Source organism: Acinonyx jubatus, chromosome E2 (genome assembly GCF_027475565.1).
Source record: "Acinonyx jubatus isolate Ajub_Pintada_27869175 chromosome E2, VMU_Ajub_asm_v1.0, whole genome shotgun sequence".
In the NCBI taxonomy this organism is placed as follows: domain Eukaryota; kingdom Metazoa; phylum Chordata; class Mammalia; order Carnivora; family Felidae; genus Acinonyx; species Acinonyx jubatus.
In genome coordinates, this window is record NC_069396.1 from 8,422,591 (window position 1) to 8,448,675 (window position 26,085).

The 26,085-nt window shown below is 44.7% G+C and overlaps 1 long non-coding RNA gene across 4 annotated transcripts in view; it reads left to right on the top strand.

Moving 5' to 3' along the window:
* LOC106984023 (uncharacterized) overlaps positions 1 to 26,085 on the top strand; it is a 798,380-nt gene that overhangs the window by 717,234 nt on the left and 55,061 nt on the right. For all 4 annotated transcript variants that reach the window (XR_008293707.1, XR_008293706.1, XR_008293705.1 and 1 more), the window contains 3 exons: positions 20,147 to 20,263; positions 22,097 to 22,132; positions 25,206 to 25,331. This is a non-coding gene — a long non-coding RNA (uncharacterized LOC106984023). The remainder of the gene's footprint in view (positions 1 to 20,146; positions 20,264 to 22,096; positions 22,133 to 25,205; positions 25,332 to 26,085) is intronic.

Sequence of the window (26,085 nt, forward strand, 5' to 3'; positions counted from 1 at the left end):
AAAACACGATTTTTTGGACTTCACACTTTTGAAAACTGCCTCTGCTTTCGGATTCATCTTGGGCACGTAGACATGGGCCATGTTTCTGAGCTGCTGAGTCGAGTCTGTGGCCGGCAGCCAGGATGTCTTAGCAGTTCAGCTCAAAGGGGATTTTCCCCACCCCTCAACGAATAGTCGGTTCAAACGGAGTGACGTTAATATTGATACAAATTTTGCTGACTCATCTTCACTGGCATATCATACAAGCCCTTAGACCTTTCTGGAATTACCCCCAATCGTTTCTGAGAGGCTTCAGGGAATGTCATATGGGATCTTAAAATGGCGTCCTTGGCATGCCTGGGTGGCTCAGTGGGTCACGCGTCTGACTCTTGGTTTTGGCTCAGATCATGATCTCATGGTTTGTGAGGGAGAGCCCTGCATTGGGCTCTGTGCTGACAGAGCAGAGCCTGTCTGGGATTCACTGTCTCTCCCTCTCTCTCTGCCCCTTCTCCCCCTCTCAAAATAAATAAACTTAAAAAATAAAAAAATAAAACATCTTCCTTAAGACCCTATGCAGCTGTCCAAATGCTACTGGAAGGTGGTGTTTCTCCCACAGCATTGCTGCCTCTGTGCACCTTGGTGTCTGTTCCCCCTTCCTCAGGTGCTCCCCCTGCAGGTAAGCCTGAGATGCCACACTTCTTGCACTCAACCCCCTGCTTGACCACCTAGGCCAGCAGGTGGAAAAAGCTCGTTCTGCCTTATCATCTCCATCTATAGCTCTCAAGCTGTAGGTCTGCGGTTGACAACCTCTTACTTTAAAGGGCCACAGAGTAAATAATTTTGTGTCTGTGGTCCATACTGCTCGACTCTGCTGCTGTGGTGAGAAAACCGGCATAGGCATCTTATAAACCAATGGGTGTGGCTGTGCTTCAATTAAACTGTATTCATAATCTCTGAACTCTGAATCTCATAGAATCTTTAAGTGCCATAAAATAGTTTTCTTTAAAACTGTTGCTCCAACCATGTACAGAAACAACTCATGGACTACATAAAGTGTTTAGGTGCTAGGTGTCAGCCTGGATTTGGCCCACGGGCTGTCGTTTTCAACCCCTGCTGTAGTGCAAGGGGAAAATGCCAGAAAGAAGGCTAGAAGGAGAATGTGGGCTGGGCTCCATGGGAAGGCTGCAATAGGAACATAGCATGGTCCAGCTGGCTTGGGGTCTTATAAGGTTGCAGTCAAGGAGTTGGCTGGGCCATGTTCTCATCTGAAGGCTAAAATGGGACACATGCACTTCCAAGCTTATTCAAATCATTGGCCAAATTGATTCCCCTGTGTTGTATGACCCAGGGTCCCAGACTTCTTGTGCTATTGGCTGGAGGTCACCCTGAGAGCCTAGAGCCAGCTCACAGTTCCTCGCCATGAAGACTTCTCTACCTGTCTATGGCCTCCCATTTCATCAAACCCACAAGAAAAGTCTGTCTCAGGAAAAGCCTAGTCTCCCCACCTGATGAGGTGGGGGCCCAATAAGGCAAGAAAATCAATCTCCTTTTGATGAACATAGAGTCCATGGATTTGGGACCTTAATTACATCTGTAAAATCCAGTTGGCCGTCGACAAGTCAAGACTTTGCCTACCTCAAGAATGGATTATATAGTGTATTAACACAGGGGCAGGAATCGTGGGGGCCGCCCTAGCGTCTGCTCATAGGAAGGGGAGGAGGTTTCTCATGGAAAGAGATGTTTCACTGAGACCTGGTAGATGAGTACGATTCTGCTAGGTGAAGCCTAGAGGGAAAGAATTCTAAGAAGAGGGAACAGCCTGTGTGAAGACGCTGAGGAAGGATGGCAGTTTTGCACAGCTGATGGTGTTCATTTGGGTGGAATTGTGGTTCTCATTCCTGGCGATACGTTACCCGAGAACTCAAAGAGGTAGCTGTTTTCCAAGAACCATTCTAAACCAATAGAATTCCAAAGTTTGCTTAGGACTGGGCAAACATTTTTATTTATTTTGTTTGCCCAGATGTACCTATGTTAGGTCGAATCAAAAGTTGTTCAGTTAAAGGAGGCAAGGAACAGCTCATTGCTGTTTTCATAATGTAGACATCATTTCATAATGTAGACATCATTTCAGTGTTCATTTAAGGAGATCAAATCCATGTTCTATATAAAGTAGTACTTCCTTTGGACCAACCCAGTTAGATTTTAATTAGAGTCACACAGCACAAGAGTTGGCCAGAATTGATCAAAATGCTGTTCATTATGGCCATCACACTTTTATTTCTTCTTTTTTCTTTCCTTTTCTTTCTTTCTTTCTTTCTTTCTTTCTTTCTTTCTTTCTTTCTTTCTTTCTTTCTTTCATTCTTCCTTCCTCCCTCCCTTTCTTTCTTGCTTTCTTGCTTTCTTTATTTCTCTTTCTTTCTTCTTTCGTCCTGTCTCTCTCAGCTTCCTAGTAGCTCAGATCATGATCTCACAGCTCGTGGGTTTGAGCCCTGCTTGGAGTTTCATGCTGACAGTTCAGAGCCTGGGGCCTGCTTTGATTCTGTGTCTCCCTGTCTCTCTGCCCCTCCCTTGCTCTCTCTCTTTCTCTTTATTTATAAAGGTAAGTAAATGTTAAAAAAAATTAAAAATAAATCAAGCAATCTCACCGATTCAGATTAAGAATTGGCTAGATCTCCTCCCATCCCCCCTCCCAGAAGTCCTCTTCTCTGAGACTCAGTTTCTTCACAGTGAACTAAAGAGAGCGACGCTTCCTTCTGTATGTGGTTACGCTGTCTACGGCACAACGTCTGCATAGCTGTGACCCGGCACACGGAGGCTCTTCGTAATCACTCTATAAAGAGTCTCTATTATCATAAGGATGGAGAAAGGAAGACTGATGGAGGAAATTGGTGCAGATTCCCCCCAAGTGATCCGCTGAGCAGTTACATCCAACAGGCCCTGAACCATGACTCTGCGTTCTCCTTCCCCGGCCTCCCCCCGACCCGATGTGACACAATGTGAAACGCAGAGACACTCCACGCTGCGTGAATAACAGAAGCTCTGACCTCTCTGCCCACAGCTCACGTCCACCTCCTGTAACACAGGTAGCCGGGGTCTAGTGTCCTCCAGAAGCTGCTCCACCATGGGGAGCCCGCTGTCCCTCCATCCCGAGGCTGGAAGGATGTGGCCCAGGGGGAGGCCTTCTACAGATCCAAAATTAAATGGTGCATTCGCTCAAACCTGGAGCACATTCTGAGGTTGTAAATCACCAGCCCATGGACAAGGACAGCCAACCTTGATCCTCCTCGGCCCCCTGCCCGCCCCCACAGATTCACAATCCTGCAGTTCAAGGGAGTCAGGGCTTCCTACCATTACATGGGCTGCGTATGTGACTGAGTTGCTCTTTCTGGCGCCAGCGCTACATGGGGAAAGTTATCTTTTAGCAAAGCAAAGAGGAAGGCCCCTTAACTCCCAAGGGCTATATCTGAATGCCTGTGTGCTGCTCTAAGAGCGACGGAAACCAGTTTGGAAACTCTAGCTGCCGCCCAAGAAGCAAGAGGAAAACCATGGTGCCTCCGTGGACACCCCCGGCAGCCGGGTGCCTCACAGTGGCCGTCCATTCTCCCACGACAGGATGGGCCATGCCTCTCTCACTTCGTGTTTTCCCCTGTCATCCTTTGTGCCGGCAGAAATCCCGAGTATCTAAACTCGAAAGGAAGACGGAACGCACGCAGAAGTTGAGCCGGCCTTAGGGATGATTGCTAACAGCTCCTTCCGGCTCCTCATGAATGGTCGTAGTATGTAAGCGGAGCTGAAAAAAAGAAAAATCCAGCAAATGTAAGCTACGTATGATGGGATGAAAAAAACGCTGGTTAGGAATCCAGGAAAAATGTAGATTCACAGATTTCCGCTGTTGCTGTTGTTGTTTGGTCTGGTTTTAAGGAAAATGAAGGAAATATCTTATTTGTTTCATCTTAGGACAGAAATGATTGCAAGCAAGATATAGAAGCATCTGAAAACTTGTTTTCTTTAAGTTAGTATGCCAAGTCTAGACAGGAAAGGGGAAAAAATTTAAAGCAAGAAAGAGGGGGCAAGAAAGAAAAAGAGAGAGAGACAAAGAAGGAAAGAGAAAGAACGCACGAAAGAAAGAAAGAAAGACAAAGAGAGAAAAGAAAGGAAGAAAGAAAAAGGAAGGAAGGAAGGAAGGAAGGAAGGAAGGAAGGAAGGAAGGAAGGAAGGAAGGAAGGAAGGAAACAGCAAGGAAGGGGCACCTGGGTGACTCGGTCAGTTGAGTGTCCAACTTCAGCTCAAGTCATGATCTCCCAGTTTGTGAGTTCAAGCCCCAGGTCGGGCTCTATGCTGACAGCTCGGAGCCTGGAGCCTGCTTCAGATTCTGGGTCCCCCTCTCTCTCTGCCCCTCCCCTGCTCATGCTCTTTCTCTCTATCTCTCAAAAATAAATAAATGTTCAAAACTTGAAAGGAAGGAAGGAAGGAAGGAAGGAAGGAAGGAAGGAAGGAAAGAAAGAAAGAAAGAAAGAAAGAAAGAAAGAAAGAAAGAAAGAAAGAAAAAAGAAGGAAGGAGGAAAGGAAGAAAGGGAAAGGAGGGAGGGAGAGAGGGAGGGAAGAGGCTGATTTCTCTCTCAGGTACAGGTCATCCAATGTCCAGGACCCACAATACTTTCAGGACCCACGGAAAGGTTTTAATTTTAATTTCTTTTAAAGTCAGAAGAAAAAAGTGAATGTAATTAATTATAATGAACATGTACTATCGAATCCTGTGTGGATTATATTCATCTTTACATCAATGCTGGCATAAGGTATACTATTGAGATTATCATTTTATGGAGGAAGGTGCCCATGAGGGCAAACACGTGGCGGGCCCACAGAAGTCCGAACACCGCCCTAGGGCAGAGCAGAGGGGCCACCGGGAGGGGGCAGAGGAGGAGGGGACCAAGAAACAGAGGTTTATAGGACACAATTGTGAGGCCTTGTGTGTGGTGATAGGGGTTGATAACGATTCTTCCAGAGATACCTTCTACCTGTGTTATCTGGCTAGACAGCCGGCTTGTGACTTAGACGTAATTACTAAAAGTTGTATTTTAACATTCCCCGGATCCTTAATGCGCTAGAAACAGACTTACCAAGGCAATAAGTTACTTTGTATAGTCCCATGTTTCCTCCCCGTCTCTGCCGTAGCCCATGTGTGGGTTTAGATTCCTGAAATCCTTTGAAGTCTGATTTCTCGTTATTAAACTTTAGGAAGACTAAAGACAGAGGCCCAATCTTCGCCCTTAAGGGATGGGCTTCCTTTTCCCAAGAGTGCAACTGCTCGATGGCATTCTTGCCCGCCGAGGAGCCTAGAAAAGCTTGACCTCCATGGGTATCCTCCGTTCTTTCAAACGGTGGCTTTCCTTTTCAGGATCCTGCTCCCATCTAGCTGGTTGCCATCCTGGTCTCCCCACAACCGTGGGGGACCCAGGAGGCTGCAGGCCCAGCAGGCAGTCTTTCTAAAGTTGTCCTCCCTGGAGTCCCGGAGGCTCAGCCCTGAGATAAGGACAAAGAGCCCCGTCAATGATGAACTAACCCTCTATAGATGAATTCAGTAAAGGAAAATCCACGACAAGAGAGCGTCCTTCTGAGTTTGCCTAGAAAACAGAGTAGCACCATGAAACCCAGCTCACCTATTTAGTGGGCGGGTGACCCCTGAAGCAAGTTGATCTGTGCCTCAGTTTCCCTGTTTAAAAATGTGACAAGAAATATCTTCTGTGCAAGGTTACTGTCAGGATTAAAATTAAATTATGTATACGGAGCAGTTACCACATGCTTGACAAGCGTAGGTGTTAATCAAACTATGGATTTTACTGACACTATTGTTAATTAACTTTCAGTTCTTCCCCCAGTTACTAAGGAGATGATGCCTAATGTCCAAAATTTAAAGTATTGAAAAGTATAAAGAAACAGAAATAAATCATACCCATAATCACCTTACCTAGAAACAACTGATTTGACGTTTTGGTAATACCCTTACCCCACTCATGGTTAAAAGCATTTTAGATACAAAATATTGAAACTGATAACAGAGGTCACCGAAGCTGCTAGGTTCAAGCCCAAAACACACAAGTCAGTTGTGTTCTTATTCATCAACAGTACATCATTACAAAACATACTATCAAATTGGTGGTATTTACACTGGCAACTAAATAATAAACCCAGAACGGGGAGCCTGGGTGGCTCAGTCAGTCAAGCGTCTGACTCTTACTTTGGGCTCAGGTCATGACCTCACGGTTTCGTGGGTTCGAGCATCGGGCTCTGGGCTGGTGGTGCAGATCCTGCTTGGGCTTCTCTCTCTCTCTCTCTCTCTCTCTCTCTCTCTCTCTCTCTCCCCCCCCCCCCCACTTATGCTGTCATGCTGTCTCTGTCTCTCTCTCAAAATAAATATATAAAAGAACCTGAAAAAAATGTTTAATAAAAAAATACAGAAAAAGTCTAACAAAAATCTAACTCTATGATAAAAAATAGAAAACGTCATAAAAAAAGCCATAAAAAAAGAAAATCTCAGTATATGAAAATATAGATCGTGGTCACAGTGAGCAGACCATAAACGGGCAATTCTTTCCAGTTGATCTACATTTAAATTCAAAGTGACTGCAGTCAAAACCATAGCAAGGAACTTGAGAAGACAATACCAACATTTCATATGGGACATGAAAGGAAAGAACAGTCAAGGTCATTTTGAATAAATAGAATCAAGTAAGATTAAGGTAAGATTTAGCAGGTATAAAGGTTTATTGTAAATCTGTAGCAACTGTGGCAGTGTTAGAGGGAGAGAAAAATAAACCAACAGAAAGTTCCAAAGCAGAGCCAAGCATTTGTGGAAACTTGACCTAGAATGTAACAGGCACAGAGATCAGTGGGTTGGGGGCAGGGGGCGGGAGGGATGGGCTACATAATCAAGAATCCTGGTACAACTGTTTTTCCAAAAGAAGACCAATGAGATCCCTTCCCCATTACACACACACACACACACACACACAGACACACACACACATACACACACAATTCCAGGTGGGCCAAGACATACACGTGGAAAACAAAATTTTTAAAACTTAGCAGATTATAGAGGACAGTGCCCTGATGCCTTCCATTAGGAAAGATTTCCTAACCATGACTCAAAAAAGCATAATACCTAAAGGAAACGACTGATAAGTTTGGTGTTATTAAAATTTGAAAATTATATGCAGCAAAAGACGCTGTAAGCAAAGCTAAAAGGACAACCAGAAAATAATAGCACCACATTTACGACCATCAACAGGTTAATACCCAGGACATCGTACAGTCAGTAAGAAAAGGACAAAGAAGCCTCTAATAAAATGAGCAAAATGATGAATAGGCAGGCCGCAGAAGAGAAAACCCAAAAGGTCAATAAGCCAATGAGAAGATGCCCAATCTCACTAGGAATAAAGGAAATTCAAACAAAATCAGCTCTAACAGACGGCGCTCATGCATAACAGAGTCTAGAATTGAGAAGTCTAACAATACCAAGTGCTGGCAAGGAAGCAGAACAGAAGGAGTGCTCCTCCATCTTCTGATGGGAGTAGAATTGGTCACAGTCACCTCAAAGAGCAGTTTTGCAAAAACCGTGTCAAACTGAAAATGAGATGAACAGAGACCTAGCGGTTGCAAGTCTAGGACGAGGCCCAGGAGAAACCTTTGCCCACACGTAGAGGATGTGCAGATCCCAAAATGTTTACTGCTGGAACCTGGAATGTTGACAATAGCCACAAATGCAGAGCCACCCAAATGCTTGTCTGCAGGACGATGGAGAAGTGAATTGGTGTACTCAATAAAATGCTCCTCAGCAGATAGCATGGATCGATGAGAAGTGCACGTATCAAAACGAGTGAATTAATCTCGCCAACGTAATATGAAACGAAGAGGGAAAGTTGCAGAAGGTTATTGGTTAGATAAAACTGAGAATATAAACACATCACGATTATGTTGTGTATGGGCTTTCGTATATCTAGTAAAGGGGTAAAACCACGAGGCAGAATGCTAATCGCCAAAATCGGGATAATTGCTTATTTCTGGCAAGAGGAGAGGGACTGGGGCGCCTGCATGGTTCAATCAGTTAAGCAGGTGACTTCAGCTCAGGTCATGATCTCACGGTTTGTGGGTTCGAGCCCCACGTAGGGCTCTGTGCTGAGCGCTCAGAGCCTGGAGCCTGCTTTGGCTCCTTCTGTGTCTCCCCTTCTCTCTCTGCCCCTCCCCTACTCACGCTCTGTCTCTCCCTGTCTCTCAAAAATAAACAAAAGTTAAAAATATATATATTTTTGGGCCTGGGTGGCTCAGTCGGTTAAGCGTCCGACTTCGGCTCAGGTCATGATCTCCCGGTCTGTGAGTTCAAGCCCCGCGTCGGGCTCTGTGCGGACAGCTCAGAGCCTGGAGCCTGCTTCGGATTCTGCGTCTCCCTCTCTCTCTGCCCCTCCCCTGTTCATGCTCTGTCTCTCTCTGTCTCACAAATAAATAAACGTTAAAAAAATTTTTTTAAAAATTTTAAAATATATATATATATTTAATAAATAAAAAAGAGAGGCAGAGGGTGAAATGGGGTAGATACATTGGATTTTAACTGCCTTTGTAAGAGTGCATTATTTAGGGAAAAAGCTATAAGTGAATATGGTCAGAAGAAAAATTTAGATTTCACAAAGTTGAGACATGACCGTACTGGCTACGTTGCGTTGGTCTCCATGTTTTTGCGTATACTTGAAATGTTTTCTATCCTTGAAATAATATGGCAACTATGTATATTTTTCAGCATATGACAAATGGCTATGACTATTATAATTAAAGGAACAAAGCCCAATTGTTCACAGGAACGTCAAATTAAAGGAATACTGTTAGAAAAATAAAGGTCGGGGAGACAAAAACACTTCCCAAGGCAGGAGCCGCTAAATTAAAAAGTAGTTTTTCTTCTTGACTGATTGATACCCTCTGGGATTCTCTCCTATTAAAATTCAAGCCATTTGTACCAAGAACCACGGCCAAGGGGCGCCCAGACTCACACATAGGGCCTCTACCCCCAGGCATCCGTTTCCTTCCTCCCAGGCAGTGAGGTCCGTGAAAAGGCATCACAGAATCCTGCCCCACACTTCACCCGTCATTGCTGCGGACAAACACACAGAAACACGGAGACTGGGATCATCACAAACCAGAGGGCCGTGGGTATGTCCGAAAGTGGGGTGATTTACATTTGCTGAAGGTGGTTTGGCTCCGAACTCCCATGAGGCAAAAACAAGGAAGGACACAAGATCAATCCCAAGCTTTGCAATATCCCAAAGGCCAAATCACAAAGGTTTCCAGGGGAAGCATAACCATTTCAGGAGATTCGGGTCTGAGAGAAAGTTCTCCCTCATTGTAATAAAGAGAAGCACAAAGTGAGAAATGAAGTCATTGGTCCCCCCGCCGAACACACACACAGTTTGGACACGGAAAATTGAAACCACCCCACCACACACACGACTTGCTGTCTGTGTTACATTATCACGGCATTATTATTCCTCTGTCTTCATCAATGTCTTCGCTACCCAAAGTGACACTCGCCCATGCCGCGTCTATTCATTGCACGAGTTTCCCTGAAGATCCACCATGGAAAGTATCGACAGTCAAGTGGTGACCAAAGAGTCTCTGAATCCTTACCGTGTACCCCCAATCCTGAACTCTGTGTAGGATCCTTACCCATCACATCCCCAGATTAGAGGAACTACCTTAAACCAAACTTTCAATTCTCGGTAAATTCTGACCCTGTCTCCTATTCTCTGAGGTGATGCCAAAGCTGGGTCAAGGGTGGGATCTCCCTTCGCGTGCTTTGCCTTCCCAACAAGTTGTGTGGTGATTATCAGGGAGTTGGCAAGAGACGAGCATTTAAACGAAGAACAACAAAACAGAACCTCTACAAGAGACCCAACACCCTCTTTCCTTTCCTGCGACCCTTGAAGAGACTTTCCGGTGACGGGAGAAAACAGCCCTGCCGTTTGTGCTCAGAAGCAAGAAGCTCGGTCACCTGCTGACACCAAGGAGCCCAACACCTTGGCATTCAGACCTCCAAGGTTCATTACTTCTCCCTCCCTACCAGGACTCCAGGTGCTAGCTCTTGCCCAGTTGGGTTCCTGCGAGCTCTCTGGATGCCTGCGGAACGGTCTGGGCATGTCTGTGACTCTGCCTTTTCTGGGCCTTCTTGTTGGCAATAATCAGGGTAATTATAGACTGTTCCCTCATTTCCCTGCCTCTCGGGAGCTCTTTAGCGCCAGAGAAAGATCAAGTCAGAAAGCCTTCCACCCAGGTGGGAAGCTGGAGAAGGTTTCGAGCACGATTGCTCAGCATGGATTTCAAAGGAGGAGGAGGAGGAAAGGAGGAAGGAGAGGAGGAAGAGAGATGGAAAGAGATGTATTGCTCTGTCAGAGAAGCGTAGGTCGTGCTACTTTTAAATAAAGTTGGACACGTTTTATAATTGTAGTATCTCTCCGATCTCTTGGAAACTTTAGCTCTGACCCTGGCCGTCTGTTAAGATTACCTGGCAGGAAGGGTGCGGGGGAGGAGGTGGGAAGCAGGGCATTAAAAATAAAGACGTCGAAGCCTCACCCAGAGACATTCTGATTTTGATGGTTTAAGGTAGGGGCTGGCTGGTTGTAGATATTTATTTTAAGTTCTTCAGGTGATTCCAACGTGCAGCTATGACAAACCTCATTCCTTTTTTGTGCGAATGTGCTTTGAAGTCCATAAGCTCCTTTTCCATGCATATTTGACTACATTTATCTGCCTCTATTATAGGCATAGTTTTCAGTAGAAAACACGTTTGGAACTTGAGATTTTTCTGTCATGTATTTTTTTTTTCCTTTAGGTAGAAAGAGAGCACAGTATGGGTGCTGATATCCAGTACTAAGAAATGAGTGCCTTTTTTTTTTAATGTTTATAAATTTATTTTGAGAGATAGAGAGAGAGAGAGAGGAAGCATACTAGAGACAGAGGGAAAGAGAGAATCCCAAGCAGGTTCCATGCTGTCAGCGAGATCCTGACTTGGGGCCTCAGGAACTGTGAGATCACGATCTGAGCCAAAATCAAGAGTTGGACGCTTAAGCAACTGAGCCACCCAGGTACCCCAAGAAATGAGTATCTTTTTTAACTTCAAATTATATTAATACCAACCAGTGGCATTCAGTGAATTCTAAAAAAGTGTTGCATTTATGATCTCGTTTAATCATTAAAACATCTCTAAATGCTTGGTGGTGCTATTACCCCCATTTCGCAGATAAGAAAACTGAGGCTCGAACAGATTCAGCGACTTGCCCGATGTCGTATAGGTAGTAGCAATCGGAATCTGAGTCTGATCTGAGGGCCTTCACTGCCTGAGCTGTACACATATGCTCTACTCTCTCTTTTAGAAAAGACGTGGTCCCTGCTGCCACCAAGTCGTTGGTTCTAGAATCCTAGAATCCGTCTAGTTCTCCATGAAGGGAAGGGGCTGCGATGTTTTTCTGTCTCTGAAATGAGTCCCACAATATAGCCATTCTGAACCTGACTCTGGAGTTCTGCGGGGCTTGCGATTAGCCAGTGCTCCCCTTTAACCCGTTTCTCTGTCTCCCGCCTCGCCCCAAGACGAAAGGACGTGCCCCAAACTCCTGGAGCCCCGCTAAGAAGGCAGTGTGAGGCCACCGGGCCTGAGGACCATTTGGCAGTCTGGGCCACGTGGTCGTGGGCCAAGGCTCGCACAGGCCGTGGAGAGTGATTTGCAATCAGTCGCAAGTGATTACACATTGTTTCTCATCGATAGGCACGAAGCGGCTAATGGAAAATCACAGCTGACTGGCAACCGTTCATGGGGTTTGTCCAGCCCTCCAGTGCTGCAATCAAATCCTCCCCACTGCAGAGGCCGGGAGCAACTCTGAAGAATTTTAATGCCGAGCCACCTCACGGTGCCGAGGGAAGCTGACCGGAGGGCCCGCCAGTTGGGACACCCGGGATAGGACACGGGGACCCTCTCAGGACAAGCCACAAACCCTCCCAGACGGGGCTCTGAATAATCTTCCCAAAAGGAGAACGCGGGTCCCGGACCTGCCTGGGGACAGCATCAGAAACCAGGCCAACAAGAGGATAGGGTCCCTTTGCTTTGCAGGCTCCCCGCAAAACGGCGTTTCTCGGATTCTGCGCATTACCCGCGCAGGGCTGGGGAACGCGGGTCTTTCCCTCGCTGTGCTCGAGAAGAGAATCTGTTTCAACTGCCTTTCCATGGATCAGTTCACTAAGGGCCGACTCGAGCCCTGTTTCCCCTTCTGTTGTCAAGGAAAAACAGCTGTTGCTTAAATTGAGGTCTTCTTCCTCCATGACGGTCATTACCGCCTCCCCAGTAAGAGATAATGGGCTTGAATTTCCCAACTAGATGGGAGTTGCCCAAGTCTTGACTCTCCTGGTAAAGGCCATCTGTAACCCAGAGCGGCCTTCCTGAGGAAGGTACTACCCGACTTAATCTTCATGCTTAATTACCCTTCCCAACGGATGTGCAATGAGGTCCCTAATAAATGAACTTGTTAAGCGCAAAGCTGTGGTTCCAGATCCTTAACCCAGTTTCCTCACACACCATTTCCGTCTGCTGCCATTAGACTGCATCGCCCCTGCACAACTTGTTGGAATCGTTTATAATAAACGCGATAGAACTTGGCCAACCAATGCTTGGCAAGTGAGCGCCTAAAAGAAAAAAAAAAATTAAGTGCCAACAGTTGAAATGAGTCAAAACTTTTAATTGTTTTGCTAACGACTTATAATATTCCACTGTTTAAACGTTTTTAAAAAGTTTATGTATTTGTTTTGAGAGAGAGAGGAGGAGGAGAGTCAGGAGAGAGAGAGAGAGAGAGAGAGAATCCCAAGCAGGCTGTGCTGTCAGTGCAGAGCCTGATGTAGGGTTTGAACTCACAAACCATGAGATCATGACCTGAGCCAAAATCAAGAGTTGGATGCTTAATCGACGGAGCCACCCAGGCACCCCCAACTGAAACTTTTTATTTTGAGAAAACTATGGGTTCGCAGGCAGTTGCAAGAAATAATGCAGAGAGATCTCACGGAGACTCTACCCCATTTCTCCCCGGTGATAACGTCTTGCACAATCATAGTCGAATATCACAGCCTGGATATCGATGCAGATACTGTCTGCTCCTTCTCAGGCATCCCCAGTTCTACACATCAGCTTTATGCAGTGTTATCCCACGCGTGGATGCCTGTGTCGGGCACCAGACGCAACACACAGACCGGTTCCGTCAACACAAAGATCGTTCTTGCCGCCCTTTTAAAACCTCCCTTGTCTACCTTGTCTGTAGCCCCTGGAAGCAACTAATCTGTCCTCCATTTTCATAATTTCTTCACTTCAAGAGAGCCGTATAAATGGAATCCTACAGCATGTGACCTTTTGAGGTTGACTTCTTTCACTCAGCATAAAATTATCTGGATTCACCCAAGCCGTTGCATGAATCAATAGCTCATTCCTTTTTATTGCCAAGCAGTATTGCATAGTATGGGTCCACAGTTGGACGGCTCACCTGCTGAAGGACCTCTGGGTTGCTTCCAGTCTGGGGCCATTATGAGCAAAGCTGCTCCGAATATTCATGGACAGGTTTTTGTACGAACATACATTTTTACTTTTCTGGGACAAATGTCCTAAAGTGAATAGAATGGCTAAGCCACAGCACAGTTGTGTATTTAGTGGTATCAGAAGTTGCCAAACTTTGTTCCAGAGTGTCCGTACTATTATTTTAGATTCCCACCAGCAGTGTGTGAGTGACCCATTTCTCTGCCTCCTCACTAGCATTTGGTGGTGTCACCATTTTTTTTTTTTATTTCAGCCATTCTGATAGGTGTGTGGAGATGTCTCATTGTGGTTTTAAGGTGTGCTTAGCTAATGATTAACGATGCGGAACATCTTTTCATGCGCCCCGTCTATGTACTCTTTGCCCTGTCTACATCCTCATCAGTATTTAGGCCTATTCATGCCTTCTGCCTATTTTTTAATTGGATTGCTTGTTGGTGGGGGGGGGGCGGGGAGGGGGTTGTTTTGTTTTTTAGTGTTGGGTGTTGAGTTCTTTGTATATCTTAGATACTAATCCTTTGTCAGATACATGGCAAAAGTCTTTTCTCTCAATCTATATCTTGTCTTATCTTAAGGGAATCTTTCCCTGAGCAACAGGTTTTAATTTTGATGGGGTCCAATTTCTCAATTTTTCCTTTTGCAGATTCTTTTGGTATCAAGTCTAAAGACCCCTTTGACTAGACCTGGATCCTAAAGATTTTCTTTTGTTATTTTTCTAGAAGCTTTATAGTTTTACATTTTGCATTTCTAATCATGATCCACTTTAAGTTTATTTTTATATAGGGTATGAAGTTTAGGTTGAGATTCTGATCTTTGACCAGGGATGTCCAGTTGCCCCAGCCTCATTTGTTGAAGACTCTGCACACTTAATAAAGAGCTCGATGTGGGGTTTGATCCCACGACCCTGGGATCATGACCTGAGCTGAAAATCAAGAGCCAGACATTCAACTGACTAAGCCACCCAGGCACCCCAGATTGCATTATTTTAAACCACCTTTTTGCTTATTACAAAAGATGGGGCTTTATGTTGTCAAATTATTCAAATAACAGTATGATGTAGGGCGTCAGACTGAATTCCTTTCGCACTTTTGTCAAAAGTCAGTTGAGTGTATTTGTGTGGGTAAGTAATTCTTAAAGTTGAAGTACAATAGGAAGTTTCAGAACAATATATCTAGTATGATCCCATTTTTATTAAAAAATATAAATATATAGGGGTACCTGGGTAACTCAGTCGATTAAGCGTCCAACTTCAGCTCAGGTTGTGATCTCACAGTTTGTGAATTTGAGCCCCGCATCAGGCTCTGTGCTGTGAGCACAGAGCCTGCTTTGGATCCTCTGCCCTGCTCTCTCTTTGCCCCTCCCCTGCTCATGCTCCATGCTCTCTCTCTCTTTCTCAAAAATGAACAGACATTTAAAAAATGAGATAAAAATAAAATAAAATAGAAAAATATAAACATATATTTCCACATATGCATATGTTCATATTCATAGTGATGTCATTATTTACTGTGATTATTTATTATTGTTTATTGTGGTTATTGCTGGGGATTGTGATTGGAGGATTTTCGTCTTATATACTTAAGATACTAGGTAGTTTATTGAGCATTTATTATGTGACAGGTGCTATTCTGCTTCCTACAGTTAAGGTGCAATTGTAATAAAATAGTGATGATGGTTAAGGGTCAGGATTGCTGAACCATTACTGGCTCTCATACAGTCTCATATATTCATGTAGCTCTCCTAGAGTACTTAAATGCTTTACATATCCATATATCTCCTCCCTCTCACTTAGTTATCACGACAACCCTATGAGCTAATTTCGGTCGTTACTCAGATATGATGGTAAGGAGACAGAGGCTTAAAGAAGCTTTGTGCATAAGGCCACAGAACAAGAAAGGTGTGGAAATGCAAACTCAGGTGTTCTGACACTGCAATGCACCCCCTGACCCCCTGCATTATACCTTTTGTTATTTGAATTATTTGACAACGTCAAGTCCCATCTTTTGTAATTGCAAAAGCAAAAAGATGGTTTAAAATAATGCCATCTGGGGCGCCTGGCTGGCTCAGTCGGCTGAGCGTTTGGCTCTTGATTTCAGCTCAGGTCGTGATCCCAGCCAGGGTCGTGGCCTCGAGCCCCGTGTTGTGCTCGTCATTGAACGTGGAGCCTGCCTGAGATTCTTTCTCTCTCCCTCTGCCCCTCCTCCCCGTCTCCGCTCTCGTACTCTCTCTTTCTCTCAAATAAATAAGTAAATAAAATAATAAAATGATACAATCTGATTTGCCAAAGAACAGACATGCCTTCTCTTACGCCAGGTTAGCTACAATATCAACTCGCCCGTTGTCTTGAGTCCAAAGGATATGTATGGTCTGTGAGAATATTCTCTTTAGAATTATTTTACCCTAAACAAACTTTAAGAACTTCTAGAATATTCTAATACCTTATAGTCCCTCTTTCAGATGGCTCCTGAGAATTAAGTGGTCTCTACCACGTCTCCTCTATATTCCAAATAAACAAGACAAAGCTCTGTGGCAGGACATGACCCAAGCACTCAAGTCTTTATGGCCTAAAGTCACCTTGCCAGAATGCACTCAAAGGCAAACAGAGAACATTCTTTAAATATTTCTGGTTAAAAAAAACGCAAAAAACAAAAAAAACAAGACTTTATTTTATTCCTTTTATTAAATAGCAAGCCCTTAGGAAGGAAATAGTAAATAAGAGTTAAAATGTACATTAATTAAAAAATATATGTATTCACGGGAGCAAAAACCCTCAATCACCCCAAATCCTGCAAATGAACATCAATGAGGGTTTGGTGTAAAAATTCCTGAGTGCTTTTAGCACCTCAGTCTCTTTGTTTTACGCTTTTCTGATTCATTGACACCTCCCCACATTCCCAAACCTCCATGAAAAATAAAACTTACACATTAAAAGAAAATTTAAAAATAAAAAGTTTTTCTTTTTTTTGAAAGTAGAATTATTTTTCCAAGTGCTGTCACTTCTACCCTGGATCTGTTTCTTCCATTACTCACATCCTTTCTGTTCCGATGGCCACTGGCTTAGTTTGGGCTCATGGCACCTGCTTTCATCCGTATTTTAAAGCAGCAACCTGACTTCTAACTTCAACCTTTCTTCTCCAGTTTTACCACGCCTCCAGATTAACTGTCAGAAAACACAACTCTAGCCGTGCGATTCCCTGACTCAGAGATCTTCAATGGCTCCCTACTGCCTCCTATTTCAAGTACAAACTCCACAGTTTGGAGTTCAAGGGTATTCACAAACTTATGCCAAGCCAACTTTCCCTGCCTTTCCCCACCACTGGCCTTGACCTGCCCTCATGCTGCCCTACCTGGAGGGAGGACCGTTCCCAAGATGGCTTTCCCACCTGTGTGCTTCTCCTGAGGCTGAGCCTTGAGCGTGGGCTTTTCTCACGGGCCGTGTCGCCTTACTTCCTCCTGCAAAGCCATCAGAGTCCTTCCCCCCATAAAGCTTTCCCTTCACTTTCTCCAAGTTGGCCAAGACCTTGAACATGACCTGATGGAAATCCAGCAACATTCAAGCAGTCTCATGGAGCTCCGTCTACTTACTCTTCACAGCACTGTAAGTTAGGCAGTGTTGTGTGGCTGGTAAATGTTTAATGGCTGGCTCTCGGTAGGAAGAGGGAGAAAGTGTGGGTATCTATACATGCACAAATTTATTATAAATGTTGCTGATATAAGGAATATAAAGCATAGCATTTACAAATAATAATGAAATAGTTAATACTCTTTTTTAAATAGATTCCATATAGTCCATTAATTCTCACAAAAATGCTTTTGTTGGCATTTTTGTTACACACTCGTATCTCAGCCCCACCTACAGTTGCGATAAACAGTGCGGATAGTGCCCGCATGAATGTTTGTTGGTGTTTGTGTTTACATTAATGGGTGGGATGGAGGCGAAATGAAGCATCTATTCATTAACGATGCGCATGACTTCTTTGCTGGAGTGATAACAGCTTTCACATACGGCCACAAGTTTTCTTCCAATTTTGGTGCTTTTCACAGCCTCATAGTTGCAAACGTGGTACCACTTTAAGGTGCATCTACATTATTAACATTGTTCCCAATACATTCTGAACTCTGGAGAATCAAAATAACAACACTTAAGCCTTGATCTGTACCCTGTTTCCATGGTGTAAATGTTCCCGTCACGGCCGATTTCAAGCCACCAACCTGATGTCCCTGAACGTAGAGTTTGGGAAGAGAGGTACAGTCGTGAATCATTATATAATATCTTTGCCATACAGGTGCAAATAAACTGAAGAACATAGTTAAATGTCAAATAATTAGAAATGGTCAATTAACTTTCAACTCAGAGACCAAAGCCATTCAGTGGAGGAAAGGGATGGATCCCTATGGAACAAAAAAATGAGCTTTGATTCATACCTTATACCATATTCAAAGATCAATTTGAGAAGATGATTCATAGACCCAAACGTAAAAGCAAAAACAACAAAGCTTCTATCATGAAACGAAGAGGACATCTTCACAACGTTTAAGAGAGCAAAGTTTTCTTAGAACACGAAATGTAATAACCGTGAAGGAAAAAATGAATGAAAATGGACTTCATGAATATAAAGCACATTCCGTTCAAAAGACACCTTTAAGAAGTGAACAGGTGAGTCACAGTCTTAGAGAAAATTGTTGTAATACATTTATTTGATTAAGACTCATATTCAAAATATGTAAATCTATACACAACCTCTAAAACCCAATATTTAAAAGGTGAATGACACTGTTCAAAATAAAACGGACAAAGACTCAAATAGGAACGTAAGAAAGAAAAATATCAAATTGTCAATAACCACATGAAGAAAAGTCCCATGTTAGTTTTCAGGAAAATACAATTTAAAACTACGAGATAATATTATACACCCACCAGGATGGCTACAATAAGAGATCAACAACACCAGAGGCTGCCGTGAAACTGGAATGCAAAATGGCAAAAACCACTCTGAGAATCAGTCCAGCGATATCGCAGAAGTCAACATATCCCTACCCCGTGACCCAAGAATACCACTCTTAGGTGTTTACCCAAAGGACAGGAAAGCTTATATACACAATAAGACTTGTACAAGAAATGTTTAAAAAAAAAAAACTTCATTAATAGTATAAGGAACTATAGAGAGCCCAGATGTCCATCACGTGAAATGGATTAAAGATTTGTGGTATAGCCATCCGGTGGAATACTACACAGCAATAAAAAGTAGCAAACTGCTAGTGCACTCCACAACATGGGTGAAACTCCAAAACTATTCTGAGCACAGGCAGTCAGACACGAGAGTACTACTGTGTGATAAAACTCAGGTGATGTATTAAAATAGGCGAAACTAATCTCTGATGAAAATAAAATGTCTTACAGCTTTTTCTTCTCACCACCAAGAATGCCAGGCAATGTTAAACCCTTCAGTGAGCGCGCGCGCGCACACACACACACCACAACCTTCCCTTCCTTCCGACAGATGATACCAAACCTGACTTAGTCTTCTCCTTTACTGAGATTCAGAAATTGGATTTTTTTTTTCCTTGCTAGTACAGAATCCTCTGTACTCAAGATTGCAAACTGTAAATCAATACCCACGTCTTAAAGGTGACATTACAACAACTGTACATCCTGGAGCCTTCCAGGATCTCAGGATCGTTTTGTTCCTGTCAAATGTCTAACTTTTTAAATAATTTATGAGCATCCAACTCCACATCTTGCGATACAGGATGGACTGTTTTCATTTTGTACGTGCACGTCTTCATTCAAATAGCCAAAGTTCATTCACTAAATGTCACTGAATACCTACTATGTGCTAGACATTGTACTGTGCAGTTGAAATGTCGTAGTGGAAAGGACAGTCATACTCTGAGCCTAGAATTTACATAGGGAGGAAGACGGGACACACGTCAATTTATGAGTTGTAGCAATAATGGTTAAATTTTGATTGTAACTATTGCTTAAAAAAAAAAAAAAGGTGCTGGGAAGTGTAGGCTTCTTATGCACACATTTACCAAGAAGTCATGATCTTGTCTTAAATGGAGTGAGTGAGAGTGCATATCAAGGAGTGCTTCCTTGAGAAAGAGGCTTTCGAGCTGGGCTTTGAATGGGGAGGAAGAATATACTCGGAGGGTGCTACGTTGCCGATGGCAGAGGCATTGTGTCAAGGGTTCTGATACATAAAGGAGCATGCTGTTTTTAGGTGTGGGAGGAAGCTTATCCCTGCAGAAGCTAGAGCCACAACGTGGATCTGGGAAAACTGGCAGTGTCTGTTAAGAATTTCCGTTTTATCGAGTAATAACATCAGTGGGAAGCTACTCCAGAGATTTGTACTTCTGGATGGATCTGATCATCTGGCTACTGTGTGTCGAACGGACTGGCAGATGGGGAGACCAGCTTGAGTCTAGCCCGCGTGCGTAATAAACAAGTGCCCCTATTAATTTCCTGTGAAAGGCAGGCTCTGAGTTCTGCAGACCATAGAGATAACTTAGCCCTACTTTGAACCATTAGCAAATAAACTGGAACTTCTTTTGCAGACAGAGGACACACATGAGGGGTGCAGGAGAAGGAGTTAAGGAGCCCGCCCACAAGAGGGACGCGAGGATGGACAGATCAAAGAAGATAGCCTCAGGAGGCAAACATCCGAAATACGGGTAAGTGCCAGACGTTTAGTTTCAAATTGTGACTTTCAGAGTCAGCAACCGAGAGTTCATTCTGCCTCAAAACCGTCCCCAGTGCCTTATATTTATCACAGTTCATGCTCGCTTCTCTCTTCGAGGGGTGCAGTATTATTATTTTCTTACAAAAAGAAACCTGGAGGTTTAGAGAGGTAGAGCAGCTCCCTCGAGATTACTCAGCGCGTTAGAGGCAAAATTTGCACCCGGGTCTCTCTGATGCGATGCTGCCCTTCGCCACCTTCCTTCTCCTCCTGCCCATTCTTAGTGCATTTGGGAACAACGCCAGGTTTTTCTGTGCTTTGGCATGAATACACCGAACATTAGCTCTAAAGGGGTCTCCGAAATCAGATAAGTCAACCCTCTTGCTTCGCAGGGAAAGAACATGAGACAGATACACTGGGGTCCACCCACGGCCTCCCAGCAAACGTTGGGCAAGTGAGATACAGAACCCCCGGTCGCGCAGTAATCCACACTGCTTGTACAGACAGCTTGTCCGCTCTCTTTACAGATCTGGGACTTGGCAATGGGTGAAGTTTCACTGAGCCCGCGGCCCTGCTTGGCGGAGGGGGCAGTTCTTCAATGCTGGTCTGTGAACAAAGTGATCATCAAAATGAGTTTGAGGAGAGCGGGACTAAGTCTCGATAATTATTTTGTCTAGCCCCCTCCCTCTCCAATGGGGGGAAGAAATGTTACTTAACATGTATTAAATGTTGAACATTTTAGGACTTGCAGCTGTGTTTGTTGCTAAATTATTCACAGATTGCTTAGGGCCAAACGCTGTCTGCTGGGGCAAGAACGATTCGTTGGTTACCTACAACTCCAGTGCAGACAGGAAAACTTATTTCCCACGCAGCAAAGGAACAGCCTCCATGAGGTACAACAGTGGACTAGTTGAGATTTCCAAAAGGGAAATTTGCATTATTTATACTTCCAAATTATACACTGGTGCCTAAAACAAAGCACAAAGTACCTAGAAGATGTTTGACGATCTAGTCTTGCGTAACGGAATGCAATTAATAGGCAGCTCTTCCAGATTCTGGAACTAACAAATCTCTCAACAACGGTTGTTGGCAGAGAAGCAACCACACCGATCCATCGCAACTGGGAACAGTCTCTTCTGGGCAGAAGTGACCCAGATTTGGCAGCAGCTAGGTTTAAGACCCAAGGGAGACTCTTCATGTTGCCAGCAGAAGACTTGGGGACCATCTCTATGGTGAGCAGGAGGATTCTGGAAGTTCAGGGTCTACCGGAATGCCCACGCGTGATTGTTTTAGCAGAATCCCTCCCTCTTCGAGATGCGGTCAATAGTCTCTGGGTGCACCTGGAAAGAAATTTTACATTCTGTGCTATAGTTGAAGTGATCTTGTATTTTGAAGATACAGAATGTTAGCTTTCCCAACTCAAAGGGAAATTTCTGCAGGCTGTTTTCCCCACACCTCTCCTCCTTGATGAGGAGTAGATATTATTTAATTTTTGGCCCAACAAATGTCTTCACCACCTATGAAGAGACAGGAGGCTTTCTTCTTCCTGCTGGATTCCCACTATGGCATTTCCCCGACTATAGTCTCTTCCGTGGAAAAACTCGCTCAGAGTTGTAACTAGGAAACAAAATCCCCGAGGTATTAAAAAAAAAAAAAAAGAAAGAAAGAAAGAAAAAAAAGACAGGGTAATGCAATGTGTGGAATTTGGATTAAGCTCTAAAAGGTTTTTAATTCTGTCTCCACTGGTTACTATTTGTGTGACCTTAGACAAGTTCAATTACTTCTCTAAACCTCAGTTTCTTCATGGATATCACAGTTTTTTTTTCAGGTTATCGTGATGATAAAAACAGATCCCTCCAATATAGTAAGTATCTTATACAGTCCCTGGCAACAAATTGAATCCCACAATTATTGTCTCTTTTAAAAAGAAATGTGATACCAAGCCCAGATAGCACTTTAAAAATCTAGAACAGCTCCCCTTATTTCAAATAAAACACTGTGAAATCTTAAAGGGAAAGACAGGACAGAAGGCTGAGAAAAGTTCTAACAAAAGGAAGAGACAACCACCAATAACAGGATTTGTCATAATCATTTCTGAAGATCTTTCCTGAGTAACACAGGGCTCTTGCACAATGGCCAACCGTGAATTTGACAACCAGAATGATTGTTTTGGTCTGTGGTAGGTCAGAGAACAACAGTAGACCAGAAGGCCACGGGAGGGATTTAAATTGGTAAATCTCTCAACCTTTCCTGACAAGTTAAGTGTAGTCAGCCTTGACAAAAGCTGCCAGTGGAGACTTCTGGGTTTCCAAGGACCCCCACCCAAGTTGACACCCTGGATGTTAATAGGCCTCACTGTGTTTGTTTTGGATGTGGTAACAAGTGTGAATAGGACGAGCCCTTCCCTGGATTCGTACACATCATCGCTTCTTGGATTTCCCTGAATTGAAAAATGAGGTTTCTTATTGAGAGTGCAAGATCAGAGAATGAGGTCATAGCCCCTTTGCGGTAGCCGCTTTGGGCCAGAGACCAAAGTCAGACTTACAGCTTGGATCTAACATATTTCAGAAGAACAAAACATATGGCGCATAATGTATGCTACGCATTTAGAAGGACGAGTGAGACTTCTGTGCTTAGTTTCTCCCTCTTCTTTCTGTGCACACCCTCAAAATGCCTCCAGCCCACCACACTTGTTAGCAGTGATGGACACAGATGGAATCTCAGGGAGGCTGCTGTTTCTGTTAGTTGATGATGAGAAGGAAGGTATTCTATGCGAGTCCGTCTGTCTCCCACCACCCCACGATGTCAAGATCAAGAAAGGCCATCAGGAAAATCAAGGCCAAACACAGAAGTGAGAAGTGTGTATAGGAACTCTGAAGACAGAGTCCTGCTGATTCATGGTGATGATGGTAATGACAACAGTTGAATTATTTACAGAGCACACATGAAGCACTGTGGTGAGAGCTTAGCCTATGTTCTTTTTTGGTCATTTGCATGACAATCCACTTGTCTTCACCACTTTCCACACGAAAACAAGGAGACTTCAAGGGATGACGTCAAACTTGCTGCCAGGCCCACCACTGGAGAATGACGGTGGAGGGATTTGAACTCGTCTCTGGAAAATCTGTAGCCCGCCCCGTGAGCTTAGGTTAAGGATAAGTGGCGTAAGCTAGCTGGATACTTGGCCATTTGCTCGTTCGGGATCATTTTCTGCCTGTTGACCCGTGGCCGGCACCAGAAAAGGTGAGGAGGTCGACATGCGTTCAGTGGTGCTCCCTCAAGAGGTCAGGGAGGAAGATCCGAGCATGAACAAATCTCTCTGCCCCAATGTGGCAAGTGGAACAAAAGGTTTGGGTCGGGGATGCCCTGGATTCTTTCCTGGCTTGAGTGGAAACACAATGCATGGAGAAGAATTGGATGAACAAAACCACAGAAGTAAGAAGGAGTAAGTGAGGTACCTGTGAACGGGAGCCAAAGGCTGTGTGGTGAAGGAGGCGGGGAGGTGGCACAAGGTGGGTGGGAAGACCGGAGGGGTGGGCCAGGTTAGATCAGGGAAGATCTTGTGACCTCAGTTCCGGAAGTTAGCCTGCGTCCCCCGCACACACCTGGAGGTTGAGTCGTATCATTGCAGAGTAAGATTCAAGCTCTAAAACTCTCTCTCTGTGACCCAAAATCATAAGTTAGTCTGAAGAAGAGGGGCAAGAGTGGAGACAGGAAGCCTGTTTAGGGAAGGACTGGAATGGCTTGAGCTGCAACCATTATAACTGAGATTGAGTGAATTCATAAGGTATTTGAGGTCGGCCAGCAGAACTTGGGGGCCAACTAGAGGTGGGTTCAACGTGGAGGGAGAAGGTGAGGAAGGATCTCGGGTGACTGGCTACACGACTGTTGGGACCTGGGCTAGTCCTGAGACCGTTGCATTGAGAATCAGTGATTGAAAAGAAATGTATGGTTCCTCCCAGCAAGCACTTTGGTTTCCTAACTACTCCCAAAGCCCTACTTCCTCATGACCCCCATACGCGTCCAGAACTTTATGGGTTGAAATAGACTTCTCTCTCAACGCTTGTGGTTGGTCCAAAAGAGAGTCAGACTAGTCAACGTCTAGCTCATGGTCCACAGCCAAACCAAACCTTCATCCTCAGGGGAATCAGGGTTGTAATAGCCACAGGATCTGTCTCCTGCAGAGTCACGTGACTTTTCCCAGCTTCCTGATGTCGCGATCTATGGATAGTTGAGTCATATCTTCCTAGTATAGGAGTTGCCATGAACACTTCCTCTTAAAATTGTTTTTAACGTTGATTTATTTTTGAGAGAGAGGGAGAGAGAGAGAGACAGACAGACAGACAGAGCACACCAGAGGAGGGACAGAGAAAGGAGACACAGAATCTGAAGCAGGGCTCCAGGCTCCAAGCTGTCAGCACAGAGCCTGATGCGGGGCTTACACTCAGGAACCGCGAGATCATGACCTGAACGACGTTGGACGCTTAACTGACTGAGCCTCCCAGGCGCCCCAATGCTTCCTTTTTCATTAGCTCTTTTGATCCGCATGTGTTGAGATTCTGCCTTGCCGTTCATAACAACAGGTAAAGCTTTCACTTTGGGTGTGTTTATCCTTCCTTACTCATAACAGGCTACCCGGTTGGCTCCTGTGTCGCCTCGAGAGAAGCCGTCTTTAGCATGGGATTTTGGAGGGATGTGGGAGATTTTCTGGTTCAAGTCCTTTCTTTTGGTGGGCTCGAGGACAATAGGGTCCTTTCCAGTTGTTCTCGGGAAGAACTGCCTGGGGATCATTTCTGACGCAGGCGGCCTGGAAATCTAATCAGAGTATCCTCACCCCCATCCTCTAAACCCAGTGGCAGCTCAAATAATTTTGAGCACAATTTGCCGGGCTCTGTAGGTGATCTCTCATTTTCTGCTTTTCTCCTCCTCCTCCTCAGGAGCAAGTCCACGCTTTACAGAAGAGCCACTGGGTGATGTCCAGCAGCAGAAAAGAGACCACTGTCACGAGCTGTGGGAGCAAGGCCGAACGGATCGTGGTCACCCAGAACTGTGAGAGCCTCCAGGTACAGAATCTGGAGAATCCGTACACACACGCGCACACACACACACACACACACACACACACACATTTACAGAGCCCATGTTCTACTATTCAGAAAGAAACTTGGGAAAATGGATAGTGTGTCTGCACAGCTCAGTGGGCCAGAGGTATGAGGGCTTGCAAACTTCTGCAGACCTCTAGCAATCTGTGTCCAGCCCCCACTGAATGATGTCCACCTCGCTCCCTATCCTTTCAGGCCCTTCTTTTCCCCCAGACCTATGCAAACACCGCCCTACCTGCCAGCTAACCCTCCCCACCCTCCTGTCTAAGATTGGGCAGCATCCTGCCCCCGCAGAGACCTCCAAACTGGATTACGTGTCCCCGCCTGAGTTCCCAATGTATGGCTCTGTGTTAGCCCTCTTTGCCCTGTTTCATAATGATCGTTTTACCCCTCTGTATGCCTCAACTTTCATCTGCAGTTTTCACAGTATACTCCCTACGGTGCGTACTCCCTAAATGTTGGATCTTGTAATGAAGGAATGGGGAGACGGCTCTGCCCACCCCTCTCCTCAATCAGTGTGAAACCAGGAAGGGACTATGGCCTCCTTTCCACCAGGCCCCATGCTATGGGATTTTTCTAGGGGGGGCTACTCCAGCCAGAGCAGAGAAAGAAAACTTAACCAACTTGATCCAGCACTTCCCCAGCCACGGTGGGCTCATCACTGTGTGGCCAGACCCTTTACTCCCCTAAGGGCCTCGGAGAACACCAGGCTCCC